General features: G+C 44.1%; 1 long non-coding RNA gene and 1 pseudogene across 1 annotated transcript; one reads left to right on the top strand and one right to left on the bottom strand.

Annotated features, from left to right (window-relative positions):
* The first annotated feature begins 2117 nt into the window (after positions 1-2117).
* On the top strand, positions 2118-2290 carry LOC132394904 (U2 spliceosomal RNA; annotated as a pseudogene).
* LOC132394261 (uncharacterized) lies at positions 2138-13624 on the bottom strand. The gene is made up of 3 exons (XR_009512248.1): positions 12823-13624; positions 8075-8419; positions 2138-2674 (listed from the first exon to the last, which is right to left on the bottom strand). It is a non-coding gene; the product is annotated as an uncharacterized LOC132394261 (long non-coding RNA).
* Positions 13625-14316: the final 692 nt, after the last annotated feature.

Here is a 14316-nt window from a genome sequence, read left to right as displayed (position 1 = left end):
TAGATGGGCCCTGACCTGTTAGAAGTGTACAACGCTATGCTTCTGGCCGGCAACATGTCAGAATCCACGAGGAAGGGTATCATCCCCCTCATCGACAAACAGAAGCGGAAGAGGGAGGACATTAGGAACTGGAGGCCCATGTCACTCCTGAATGTTGACTACAAGATCCTGTCCAAGGCTATTGCCAACAGGGTCAAGTCTGTTCTGGAACAGGTGATCCACCCGGACCAAACCTGTTCTGTACCGGGCAGGAAGATCTCGGACAACCTCGTGCTGCTGAGGGACACCATCGCCTAAGTGCAGGACAGGGGGTTAGACACCTGCCTGGTCAGCTAGGACCAGGAGAAAACCTTCGACAAGATATCGCACACGTACATGGCGGACATACTCTCCAAAATGGGATTTAGGGAGGGAATCCGGCATTGGATCAGACTGCTCTACACAGACATCTGTAGTGCAGTCCAGGTCAACGGGTGGGAAACAGACAGCTTCCCCATCAAGTCTGGAGTCAGGCAGGGGTGTCCCCTCTCCCCTGTCTTGTTCATGTGCTGCATTGAGCCCTTTGCCGAGGCCATCAGGAGGGATGAGGGCATAAGAGGGGTGACGCTCCCATGCAGTGGATGGACCCAAGTTGAAAACTCCAGGTACATGGACGACGTCACCATCTTCTGCTCTGATCCGAGGTCGGTTCGCAGACTTGGACATCTGCGAACGGTTCGAGCTGGCGTCGGGGGCCAGGGTCAACCGCACGATGAGCGTAACCATGCTCTTCGGCAACTAGCCCGACCGATCCAGTGTCCCCTTTACCAACAGGTCTGATCACGTGTTGGAGATCTGGTTCAGAGGGGCCGAGGCGTGCAACAAGAACTGGCAGGAGCGAACTGCCAAGGTGAAACAGAAACTGGGACTGTGGGGAGGACGCTCCCTATCGATAGCGGGCAAGAACCTGGTCATCAGGTGTGAGGTGCTCTCAGGGCTGATGTACTTGGCGCAGATGACGCCCGTCCCCCGCTCCTTCAGCTCGGAAATCACGCGTTCCGTCTTCAGATTCGTCTGGGGATCCAAGATGGAGCGGGTCAGACGGGCCACCATGCACAAGTCCCAGTACAATGGGGGCAAAAACATTCCCAATGTCGCCCTCTCCCTGATGGCCAGCTTCGTGTGTGGCTGCATCAGGTTGTGTGTGTATCCCAGGTATGTGGGTACCAAGTACCACTATGTGCCCAGGTTCTACCTGTCGCCCTGGCTACGAAGGATGGGTACTACCGCGCAACACAACTGTCAGCTGGCCGTTGCCGCCATACCTATCCTTCGTAGAAAAGTTCTTCCAGGTCAACGCCTTTGACCACAGGGCCATCAGGCAGTGGTCAGCACGTAAGGTCCTGCAGGCACTGCAGAAGAAGGACGTGATGGACACAATGGGTGGTTCCCTGAGCAGACCGTCCAGTTCATCTGGCAAAATGCCTCATCGCCAGACCTCACAAACAGGCACCAAGACCTCGCCTGAGGCGATGAGAGGGGCACTCCCAGTCAGATCGCTCCTGTACACCCGGGACGTAGTCTCCACATCCCACTGCCCACGGGAGAACTGCACTGAGGAGGAGTCGGTGACGACGTCTTTGCACACTGTGAGTTCGCTGAGAAGGTGTGGAGGAGGATGGAAGGGACAATGTCAAGATTCATTCCCAGCAGCTGCATAACAGGTCTTTCTGATCTACGGGCTGTTCCCGGGGACATATACAATGGCCAACATTCGGTGCTGCTGGCAGATCAACTTCGTGAAAGACGCTCTTTGGTCGGGCCGGAACTTGATGGTCTACCAGCACATGGAGATGTCCCTGGAAGATTTCTGCCGACTGGCACATTCTCGGCTGCAGGAATACCTGCTGAGAGACGCACGGAAACTTGGTGCAGCCACCGCAAGGACCCGGTAGGGAAGGACCACAGTTTAGTGTACTTCTCCCGCTGGAGCTGAGTGGTAGGGAGCATACCCCTCAAAAATGGAATGTAAGTATGAAACAACAGAGTGCCACGTGGGTGGCTCGAAACGTGGAAATGTAAAGACCGTAATGGAAACATTTGTAAAGGACTGAGAGACATTGAATGGTTTATTGTACATAATTTTATTTTTGTTTAAAAATCTGCTATCAGTTTAGTATCTGATACGTCCCTTATCTAGGGACCATATATTAAATTGATACTTGGAACAGGGAGATTGAATATGGGCTTGCTCCATCCGTTCTGCGTATCGACCCAGTATTGCAGTGCCTCCGGGAACAGTGCACCTCCCCTCAAGGAGATTAAACAACAAATGAAGAGTAGAATTCATTGTCCGTACGCGTTAAACTTCTTGGGCTTTTTTTTCCCCCGTTTCTTCCTCGTACAGGCCTCTTATCGCTGTTTGTTCTTAATGAAGACACTGGATTGCGTTGGTAAAATATTGTTTATGTACCGAATAGCTTCAGCTCAACAAGGAAGAGCATGTGTGTTGTAAGCGTTTCTGCTTGCTGTGAACCAGAGGTCTGTGTTGTCCCGTTGAGTATTTTAATTGTTTTATCTGACCCTCCTGCTGTTTGAATCTTCTCAGTTCTATCAAGTCAAGTCGCTTTTCGACCATAAATTGCTGGTACAGTACACAGTAAAAACGAAGCAACGTTCCTCCAGGACGATGGTACTACACGAAACAACACAAAACTACACTGGAGTACAGACCTGCACAGGACTACATAAAGTGCACAAAACAGTGCAGGGCAGTACAATAATTAATAAACAAGACATTAAGCACAGTAGAGGACAAATTACAGAGTGTAATTAAAGGCAAAGCACAAGTTTACACAGCTTTAACTGCTGCGCAAGCACTTGATTATGATATTGTGAAGATGCATATTCTAAACGCATACGAATTAGAAGCTTATAGGGAAAGATTCAGAAGTTTGAAAAAGTCTGTGGAAAAAAGATTATGTGGAATTTGCCTATGATAAAGCTGTGTGTTTTGAGAGATGGGTTTCTTCTAAAAATATAAATGGGGATTATGATACATTGAGAGAGCTGATTTTAATGGAGGAATTTAAAAGAAGCATTCCTGTTGAAGTAAGGACCTACTTAAATGAGAGGGATACTGATAAATTGCAGGACTGTGCTAGATTAGCTGATGAGTATGTTTTAATCCATAAGAATACATTTCCTCAGGTCAGAAATTTTAAGAGGGAAAATAACATGGAGACTCAAGGTAAATCAGAAATTAAATCAGAAGTTAATGAGAAAGGTAAGGAGGAAGGAAAACCTGCAAAGGAAAGACAGCTTGGTCTTATTTGTAACTATTGTAAGAAGCCTGTCCATGTAATAGCTAACTGTTTCAGATTGAAAAAGAAAGAGAAGGAAGCAGTTCCAGATGCTTGTGTACAACATACTGATGCACCTGTAAAGTTACAGGGGTTGATAAACACAAATGAGGCTTTGTTAGAGTCTGACCAGGTTAGAAAGGGATATGATCATTTTATAACTGAAGGGTTTGTATCCTTGAAAGAAAGATCTACTCTGGTGCCAATAAAAATCCTTAGGGATACTGGAGCTTCTCAATCCCCGATGTTAGACAGTGTGTTCAAGTTTAATGAAGAATCTGATACTGGTGAGGTAAATTACATAAGAGGTGTTGGGAGTGATTTTATGCCTGTACATTTACATAAAGTAAATTTAAAGTCAGGGTTAGTTACAGGATTTGTTGAAGTTGGATTACAGCATAGCTTACCTGTGAAGGGTATTTCTTTATTGTTAGGTAATGACTTGGCAGGTGGACAAGTATTTCCTGAAGTGCATTTGACAATGGAGTCAGAGGAACCAGAGTTGAATTCTAACACAGATTCTTCCTGTGTTGTGACTAGAGCTATGGCTAAAAAGATTGATGCGTAGAATGAGGTTGTTACTCAGGACTGTTCAACTCAGGATTCGAGTTTTGAGGATGTGTCAGAGACTTTCTTATCTTCGTTGTTTGAACAAGTTTCTTGGAGGAAGTCTGACTATGAAGATTTATCTCTGTCTCGGAAGGAGATGATAGCAGAGCAGAATAGAGACCCTGAGATTATAAAATTAAGAGAACAAGCTTTGCTAGGTAGTGAAATTGAGAAGGTGCCAGTAGGGTATTACTTGGAAAAAGGAGTGTTGATGAGGAAGTGGAGATCGCCTACAATTCCTGCAAGTGAGGATTGGAATGTTGTTTACCAGGTAGTTGTCCCGAAAGTTTATCGAAATGAGATTTTGACTTCAGCTCATAGTGTGCCTTTAGGTGGACGGCAAGGGGTAAGGAAAACTGTGGACAAGATTTTAAAAGATTTTTACTGGCCTGGTTTAAGAAAAGATGTGGTGATGTTTTGTAAAACGTGCCATACTTGTCAAATTGTGGGTAAAGCAAATCAAGTTACACCAGTAGCTCCATTACAACCTATTCCAGCATTTGGTGAACCGTTTTCTAAATTTATTGTAGATTGTGTTGGTCCATTACCAAAGACAAAAGCTGGTTATCAGTATTTGTTGATTATCATGTGTACTTCGTCTAGGTTTCCAGAGGCAGTACCACTTAGGAATATAAAAGCTAAAACTGTGACAAAGGCTCTTATAAAACTTTTTACTTATTTTGGATTACCTAAGGAGATACAAACTGATCAAGGCAGTAATTTTATGTCTGGATTGTTTCAACAGATAGTTTATAAATTGGGAGCTAAGCAAACCACTTCGTCTGCAAACCATCCAGAGTCGCAAGGTGCCTTGGAGAGGTTTCATTCTACGTTGAAGAATATGATTAGGACATATTGTGTGGAAAATGAAAGTGACTGGGATGAGGGTATAAACTTACTTTTATTTGCAGTAAGGGAATCGGTACATGAATCTTTAGGTTTTAGTCCATTTGAACTTGTGTTTGGGCATAGAGTTAGAGGACCTTTAGCTTTATTGGAAGAGCAGTGGATTAGTAAGGAAGTACACACTAATTTGTTGGACTATGTGTTGAAATTTAAGGACAGGTTACATAAAGCTTGTAGCTTAGCCAAGGAAAATTTAAAGTTGGCTCAGGAGAAAATGAAGACTTGGTATGATAAAGAAGCTAGGATGAGGATGTTTATGTCTGGAGATAAGGTGTTGGTTCTTTTCCCAGTGCAGACAAATCCTTTACAAGCTAGATTTCATGGTCCTTATGAAATTGTGTCTAAAATCAATGATGTGGATTATGTGATAAAAACTCTAGATCGTAGAAGGTCAACACAACATTGCCATATAAATATGATAAAACTATATTTTGAGAAACAATCTGATACTGTGACTGTTGTGGTTAGTGAGAATGAGTTTGATTTAACTAGGAACAGGACAGATAATTCATCTGACTTTCATTCTAAATCCAACATTGTTTCTGTTAGGTTACCAAATTCAACCATTCTGGAAAATATTGATGAGAAATTAGCACATTTACAGCTAGAGCAGAAACAACAGATGAAGGAATTAATTTTTAAATATAAGGAGTTGTTTCCAGATGTTCCGAGAAGGACTACTATAGCTTCACATGATGTAGATGTTGGAGATGCCAAACTTATTAAACAACATCCATATAGGATGAACATAGAAAAATGTGAACTTGCTGAGAAGGATATTGAATATATGTTAGAGAATAATATCATTGGACATTCTAACTCAAATTGGAGTTTGCAATGTGTTATGGTGCCAAAACCGGATGGTAGTATTAGGTTTTGTACGGAGTATAGGAAGGTGAATGCTGTAACAAAAACAGATGCATATCCAATTCCTAGGGTAGATAATTGCATAGATAAAGTTAGAAAAGCAAAGTTCCTTACAAAGATTGATTTATTGAAAGGGTATTGGTGTGTTCCATTAACGGACAGAGGTAGAGAGTTTTCTGCATTTGTAACTCCATCTGGGTTATATGAGTATAATGTTCTTCCATTTGGGATGAAGAATGCCCCACGTACTTTCCAGAGGATGGTTAACTCTGTGATTCAGGGATTGAAAGATACTGATGCTTATATTGATGATTTAGTGACAGGAAATGATACTTGGGAAGCACACATTATTGTGGTGGTGAAATTGTTTGAAAGGCTTTCAAAAGCTAACTGAACTATTAATTTAGCTAAGAGTGAATTTGGACATGCCACTGTGACTTACCTTGGTTTTGTTGTGGGTCAAGGTAAGGTAGCTCCTGTTCAGGCAAAAGTTCGGGCAATTTTAGAGATTCCCACTCCAACGGGGAAAAAAACTCTCAGAAGATTTTTGGGAATGGTAGGATATTATCGAAAATTTTGTAAGAATTTTGCTAATGTTGCCCTTCCATTAACTAACCTTCTGCAGAAGAATGTGAAGTTTGTGTGGACAGTGCCTTGTCAAGAAGCATTTGAAAAATTGAAAATAATGATATGTCAACAACCTGTGCTTAAGGCACCTGACTTTGAAAAACCTTTTTTCATTGGCTGTGGATGCTAGTGATGAGGCTGCAGGAGCAGTATTAATGCAAAGGAATGAGGGTGATGAGGTTGATCATCCAGTAGCTTACTTTTCTAAGAAATTTAATAAGCATCAAAGAAACTATTGGACAATAGAGAAGGAATTGTTATCTCTTGTTTTAGCTTTAGAATATTTTGAAGTATATGTTGGTACAACTCAAAAACCACTTATTGCTTACACTGATCATAATCCGTTAGTTTTTCTGAGTAAGATGAAAAATAAAAACAGAAGATTATTAAATTGGAGTTTGATGTTACAAGAGTACAATATTGTGATAACTCATATTAAAGGTAAAGATAATGTGGTTGCTGATTGTCTATCTCGATGTTGAATGTACAATGCAACTTTTTTTTATGGAGTGGTTTTTTTTCAATTGTAACACTCCTACTGTATTGTGAGTTAGAAGCTGTTATATGATGGTATTGTATATTATGTCTGTTATAAAATTTATACATATGTTTTCTTATAAGCAATTGTTAAAAATTTTTGTTCTTGTCAGACCAAAAATGTTTTTTTTGGAGGGAGGTGTTACGTACTCGTGACATGACAGTGGTACCCTTGTCACGTGACTGGGGTTGAAGCTATACTGGACTTGAGGTAATGGTCTTGTGATGGTGGAGTGACGTCATTTTCCCGCCAGTAGAGATCATGTGACAGGTTTGTTTTTACAGGTTATAAAAGGAAGACCCCACCCTGTGAGGAGGGGCAGTTCGTGGCTGGATTTGCCATGTTGACTTCATGCCGCTGCTTGATTTAACTTGATGACGCAGGTTAGTTGAAAGATGAAGTTTTATCTAATGCCTAAAGTTTAAAAGGTCATTGCCAGCAGGTTCTTTACAATACTGCTAGTTTGAGAATCAGTGGAGAGTGAAGATCGGAGTTCGGGAGTTAAAGATCGAGGAGAATCTATTTCGACGGTGAAACAGGTTTGACCTTGTTTAATCCTTATTCGAAAGGAATTTGTTGACTGTTCTCATGTTAATCTCTGCGGGATAGCAGAAGATTGAGGACAGTGTGATAAAGGAAAGGTCAGTGCCTTTAAGCCGTTTCGTAAATTCTTTGTGGGAAAAGTTCGACGTCGGGGATCGAAGCAAAACAACGTGAAAGAGAATTTAAATCGTCTTAAAAAGTTTCCTCCTTAAATGGACTGTGAGCATTTCTGAACTTTTGGCAATACTACTTTAAAGAACTGTTTTTGCAACATCGCTTTAAGAACTATTTGGGCTGCATCGCTTTAAGAACTGTTTAAGCTGCCGCACGGTAGCTGATTTCCGGTTACGTTAGTGCTTGTTTACTTTTGGGGGGTTTGTTTTCAGTGTTTAATAAACGCGTTGTTTGTTATAAAAACCCTTGCCTAACTCATATATTTATTGTTGCCTGAATACGTAACAGCATATAGTATATATTTTATCTTTCTATGCATATAAAACACTTAAGAACATGTGCTTCAGTGCCGGGGTCAGGAACCGTTCCCGAGTGTGAGCCAGTGACAGACCGCTTTCGAGTGCGCTCTCCATCCGTGGCCGGTTGATGTGAAGGATCAAAAACTCAAACCCCAAAACCCAATAATTACCACTGTGTTGCTTAGTAATAATTGTAGTTTTCATCGAGGCAGAGCCTTTCTCATGCTATCCTTTAAAATTGTTCCGATTGTTGACTGATTGTAGCCTAATGGTTTTCCAATGACTGATGGCGTTTCACCTCTTTCCGATCACTTTATTATTTCCACTTTATTTTCAATCATGATTATTTTCATGAACTGAAACACTGCGTATACAGAGCTCCGCTGCTGGGTCCTAATGTCCACCACACTGAGACAGGTTGAATAAGGGACTTGAGCATCCACAAATTTTGGTATCCGCGAGGGGCCCTGGAACCAATCCCTTGTGGATAAGGAGGGCCGACTGTATGTTGCTGTCTGTGAAAAGTAATTATCGTAATTTCTAGATCAGTGAGGATTCAGAAACAAATTAAACAGGTCAGAACAGAATGAAAACTTGGCCACAGACTGCCCAAGCCCAGTTGCAAAATGAGGAGGTTAGCAATGCAGTCCGACAGAAACATCAACTGAATCACTAAAATCCTCAAACTTGGGATCGGAAGGACCTTCCCCTGGAAGACGATTGAAGTCAGGTGGTGAAAGGAGAAGCCACAGGGCTGATTAACCGTCGCCCTGGACAGGGGACTCTGATGAGCTGCTGTTGGCGGACTGTGCCCTAGTAGGCATGATGGGCTAAAGAAGAAGCAGAACAGAAATGAGGCCAAAGAGAAAAGCCTGGTTCAGTCTGAGGCAGGACTGAAAGGGGCAAGTTCTGAAAACAGAGGCACTAGAGACTGCAGATGCTGGAATCCCGTGTCAGAAACATGATGCTGGAGGAAGTGAGCGGGTCAGGTAGCAACTGTGGAGAGAAATGTAATATCGATTTTCCGGGGCGAGATCCTTCATCTGGACTGTCTCAACCCGAAACGTTGCTTGTCCATTTCCCTCCATAGATGCTGCCTGATGAGCTGTGCAACTCCAGCAGCTCGTTTTTACTTTTTTCGAGGTATAAATAGAGCCAGGCTGGGGTCTAACACTGTGGTTCAGTAAATATTTAAAATGATTATTAAATTAGGTCATGCCACGAAACTGGGGATGTGGAGGATATTGTGCTGTCAGGAGACAGATGCAGTGGTGATGACCGACCTGTGGCTGCAGGAAAAAGCACAGGACTGGACATTCTATGTCACAAGGTATTGGATTTGGTCCAGTACATCGTGGGGTGGAGCCCTCCCAAACATCGAGCACATCCACATGAAACTCTCTAGTAGCAAATCAGCATCCATCATCAGAGATGCTCACCACCCAGGCCAGGCTCTTTTCTCGCTGCTGAAATCCGGTAGATGGTACAGGAGCTTCAGGACTCGCACCACCAGGTTCAGAAACAGTTAATACACCTCAACCATCAGGCTCTTGAAAAAATCGCAGAAAACTATGCTGACTTGCACATACATTGAGATGCTTCCACAATGAATGATCATACTAGGCCTGTCTCAGAATGAGATAAATAAGAGACAGACATAATCTCTTAGGGCTGGGCCAGGAATGATGTTTCCTCCGGCTGGAGTGTGTAGCCAAGCACCACACACTCAAACTCCGAGGTCACCTCAGCACGACGGAGATGAAGGGAAATGTCCTTACCGAGTGCAGTGAATCATTGCAATTTTCTCGGCAAGATTTCTAAATGAAAAAGACATATTTAGGGGTTCAGCGATGATGGGAATGTTGCAGGAAAATAGCGCTCAGGTAAAAGATCAGGCATGCTGTGAGTGAAGGGCGGAATCAGAATGAGGGGCCATCTGCGCCTGCTTCTTATTTTCTCAAACAGGAGTTTACCTTTGCGTCTTGTTCTCTCTTGGCCTGCAGCCTGTCGGATTGCACAGGGTGACAGCTCCAGAGATCCATCGGCAGCCGCTGCGGTTATTTCATGTTCTCGTTATTTATTGCTACTTATTTATATTTGCATTTGCACAGTTTGTTGTCTTCTGCACTCTAGTTGATCTTTCACTGATGCTGTTATAGTCACCCACAGAATTATTTTTAGTATGTGCACAGGAAAATGAATCTTGGTGTTCTACGCGATGTTTCATTTGTTAAAGTTAAAGTCTGTCCTGAGCCTCTAGGCTCATCAGGCCAGCATAAATCATTATGCTGGTTTCTGCGACTCCCCCCCCCCCCCCCTCCCAGATAGGCCACCAGTCTGTCGCAACCCCCAGCAGTTTTGCCGGTACCCATTTTCAACTGGTTGGACAGGAGCAATGTGTTTAAGTGCCTTACTCAAGGACACAACATGCTGCCTCGGCTGGGGCTCAAACTCACGACCTTCAGATCGCCAGTCGAACTCCTTTACCAATTGGCCACACTGATTTATTTGTATTCTGATAATAAAATTTACTTTGTACTTTGAGCTTCGGGGAACTCCCTTTGATTCTGAGAACAAACTGAGATTGACATCTCCGGCTCCCGGCTGCAGCCCGTCCACTGACACAATCACAGTCAATCAGAGTCCACCGCTGGAACAAACATGCTCTCATTGGCGGAGCATGTCAGTGGGCAGGACGCTGTGCGCTCAGAATGGAACGAACTTTAGAACCAGAAGCGACTGGATCCAGTGAGAAGTTGGAGATTGGGAGCAGAACTTTGGGTAAAGTCTGCAACACAGGCTGGGGTCGTAATTCCTTCAGATGGCAAAGGTGAAGAGACTGGCCGAGATTCCGTGAGACTTTTCAGCAAATCGGAGGGTACCCAGCCTTTCCCCACCGGGGATCAGAGCCAATTGTCTGAAGCTGCCTCCCAGACCTGCTCCCTGTTGCTGGGAGATGCCCTGCAGTGGCTGCTGATGGATCTCCGGAACCCTCACCGCTTCTCTGTGCAATCCAACAGGCTGAAGCCGAAAGGAAAAAAGTGCACAGGTAATCATGCTTTAGAAAATAAACATGAACGGGTGTGACCATTCAGCCCCTCGCACCTTTTCTGTCCTTCATTCAAAACATGCCCAATCTTTGACCTCAGCAGCACTTTTCCGCAGCGTTTCCGTCACCACTGTAGCTCAAAATTTCCCTTTTGAATTTAGAAACCTTGTGGAGAAAATTCCAAAGATTCACTGCACTCTGGGTGAGGAAATTTCTTCTCATCTCCATCCCATGAGACTGTGTCTGCCTCAGTCAGACCACCTCTTATTTCTCTAATTTTGAGACAGTCCCAGCCTGTGCAATACCTCCGAGGACACAACAATTCTCACCCCATCAGTCAATCTGAGAAACCTTCTCTTCATTCCCTTCATCCCGAAGGCTGACTCAGGGAGGGAGATCAGACCTGTGCACAGTGTTTCATGTACGCTCTCACCAGGGTATCTTTAGCATCAATGTCAGAATGAATTGCTTCCCAGTCAGAACAGGTGGAGCATCTCACTATGGTGTGAACTTGCTGATATATCTTCAGACTGGATGACTGAGTGGTTCCCCTCCCTCACACTGAGTGGGTGAATGACCTCTCCCCACGGTGAACCCACTGGTGTGTCTGTGGGTAGGGTGTGAGTGAATCCTTTCCCGACACTGAGAGAAGGAGAATGATATCTCATTGTGATCAATTCTCTCGCAATTCAGAAAGGTGAATAAGATTATAAGGGCAGAGGCTTTTTTCCCAAGACTGAAATGGCTCACATGAGGGGGCATAGATTTAAGGTGCTTGGAAGTCAGTACAAGGGGGATGTCAGAGTTAAGTTTTTCACACAGAGAGTGGTGGGTGCGTGGAATACACTGCAAAGGTGGGAGAGGTGGATACAAGAGGGTATTTTAAGAGACTCTCAGATGGATACATGGAGCTAGGAAAAGTAGAGGCTCTGTGGTAGGGAAATTCCAGGCAGTTTCTCAGTTAGGTTGCACAACATTCTGGACAGAAGGGCGTGTAATGTACTGTAGATTTCTATGTTTCTATATGAACTCCTCATTGTCTGACAAGGCAAGGATCAGGCACCCAGAGTGACCATCAAATTCTCTGGCTGTATTCCCGTCTACATGAGAATGGGCTATTTCTGCCTTCAATCAACCCGTGACTTGGCTCAATTTGTCCTGTCCTTTGGTAGTATTTCAAGTTCTGGTCATGTTCCACAACACGACAAAGAGAATTTTTTTACTACATGTCTGATCTTGCTGATTTTCTAATCACTCAGATCCCGTCCCCCACCTGATTGACAGTGATGAACCCATTGATGGCAATGTCAATGACATGAAAGTAATTATTCTCATTGGAGTATGGCACTTCTGTGAAGTTTACCCAGATAAAACTAAAGATGACGGAAGCATTTCTTTTTGCAATACAGCACAAATTTACATTTTTACTGACTCGAAGGTAAACACTTCATCCGAAATTAACTGGGAAATATATTTTTGTTCCGAGTTACTAATCCTTGTAGTTACATAGCTGGAGCTCGGCAGTGTTTCGGACATACATCCGTTCCCATTTCCTCCGACTGTACGGGGACAACGCTGGTAGTGTCACACATGGCTGCCTCTTTACCCAGAAGGCCCAATGAACGAGAAACCTATCTGTCCGCCAGCGAAAGATCCAGCGATGCGCATGCGCCGCAGAAATGGCGGCGGCTCCAGCGCTCACCAGCCAAAAGTCCCGCGGGCCAGGGTACGGATCGTGGGGCTGAGAAAGAGAGAACGGACCGGAGCTGTCCTGGAGTGCAGGACCAGTGCGGCAGGAACTCATAGCAACAACCCTTCAATCGCGCTTCAGACGCCGCTGACCAATTCTCGCCTGGAGACACTTCCTACCTGTGGCCGAAACTTGGGAGCCTCTCGTCTGTTAAGCGCATGCGTGATATTCGGGATGACCTGAGACCTCTGCGCATGCGCATCTGAGCAAACGGGAGAAAATCTGCAGATGTGAGAATCAAAGGCAACATACGGAAAATGCTGGAGGAACTCAGGGGGACAGGCAGCAACCATGGAGAGGAGTGAATAGTCGGCGTTTCGGACGAAGTTCCTTCTTCAGGACTGGAAAGGAAGGGATAGAGTACGAATATGGCGGAGGTGAGGTGATGGGGTAAACCAGGAGAGGGGGAGGAGTGAAGTAAAGAGATGGAAAGTTGATTGGTGAGAGAGATAAAGGGCTGGATGATAAGAATAATCATAATAACGATAAATATTCTATTGATCTCGAATGGGAAATTCATTCGTTTCAGCAGCAACATCTAAAAACAGACTTTAACAGTGTGCGGACTTTACTAAAATATAGAGCATAATAATATAGACAATAATACTGTACCAATGTGCAATAATAATGTATGAGATAATAAAGCAGAGACGATTGAACTATGATGTGTGTTCGCCTGTCACAGAAAGATTAACTGTTGCATTTGGTAAGAAAGATTTTCTGTTATGACCCTGGTGAGAGCAGAGCTGAGTGAGTCTGTTCGAAAGGGGTCGGGTGCTTTGCTGCCTATTCAGTAGGTCATGGAGAGGATGTGGCAGATTGTTCATAATCGATGACAGTTTGTTTAGTGACCTCACTCCACCACTAACTCAAAAGAGTCCGGGTTGTGGCAAAGCATGGATTCAGCCTTTTTGATGAGTTTATTTTGTCTTTTTGCACCTCCAGCAACGATGCTGCTCCCTGAGCAGAAAACAGCAAAGAACTCAGCACTCGCAACAACAAATTGGTAAAACAAAGACCTGCACCAACCTGCCTCACACATTCAAGGATCTTGGCTTCCTTAAATAGAGTCCATTCATCCCCTTCTTGAAAACAGTCTTGGTGTTCGTTTTCCAGACATGTCTATTGCCGAGGTAAATCCCCAAGTATTTATACTCCTCCACCATAGTAACCTCTTCTCATAGAATGTATATAGGGCTCATCACAGGCTTCTTCTTCCTGAAATCAATCACCCCTTCCCTGGTTTTGGCCATATTCAGGAGCAGGTGATTCCCCCCTCACTCTGCCACAATCCTGTCCACCAGTCCTCTGTACTCTGACTCCTGCCCATCTCTGATGCACCCAACTACCACAGAGTCATCAGAGAACTTACGCAATTGTCTGATTCAGAGTCGTACTGAAAGTGTGAAGTGTACAGTGTGATGAGAAACGGAGACAGGACAGTCCCTTGTGGGGCTCCAGTACCATTCACCTCCACCTCAGGCAGAGAACCACCCAGTGGTACAAACTGGGGTCTGTCTGTCAGGAAGGTGGTGATCCAGGAGATAGTAGATTTGTCTGAGCCCATCCTTTGCAGCTTCTTGCTCAGGAGACGTGGCTGGATTGTATTGAAT

This window comes from Hypanus sabinus, chromosome 5, assembly GCF_030144855.1.
Source record: "Hypanus sabinus isolate sHypSab1 chromosome 5, sHypSab1.hap1, whole genome shotgun sequence".
Classification (NCBI taxonomy): domain Eukaryota; kingdom Metazoa; phylum Chordata; class Chondrichthyes; order Myliobatiformes; family Dasyatidae; genus Hypanus; species Hypanus sabinus.
This window is presented reverse-complemented; position numbering and strand designations above follow the sequence as displayed.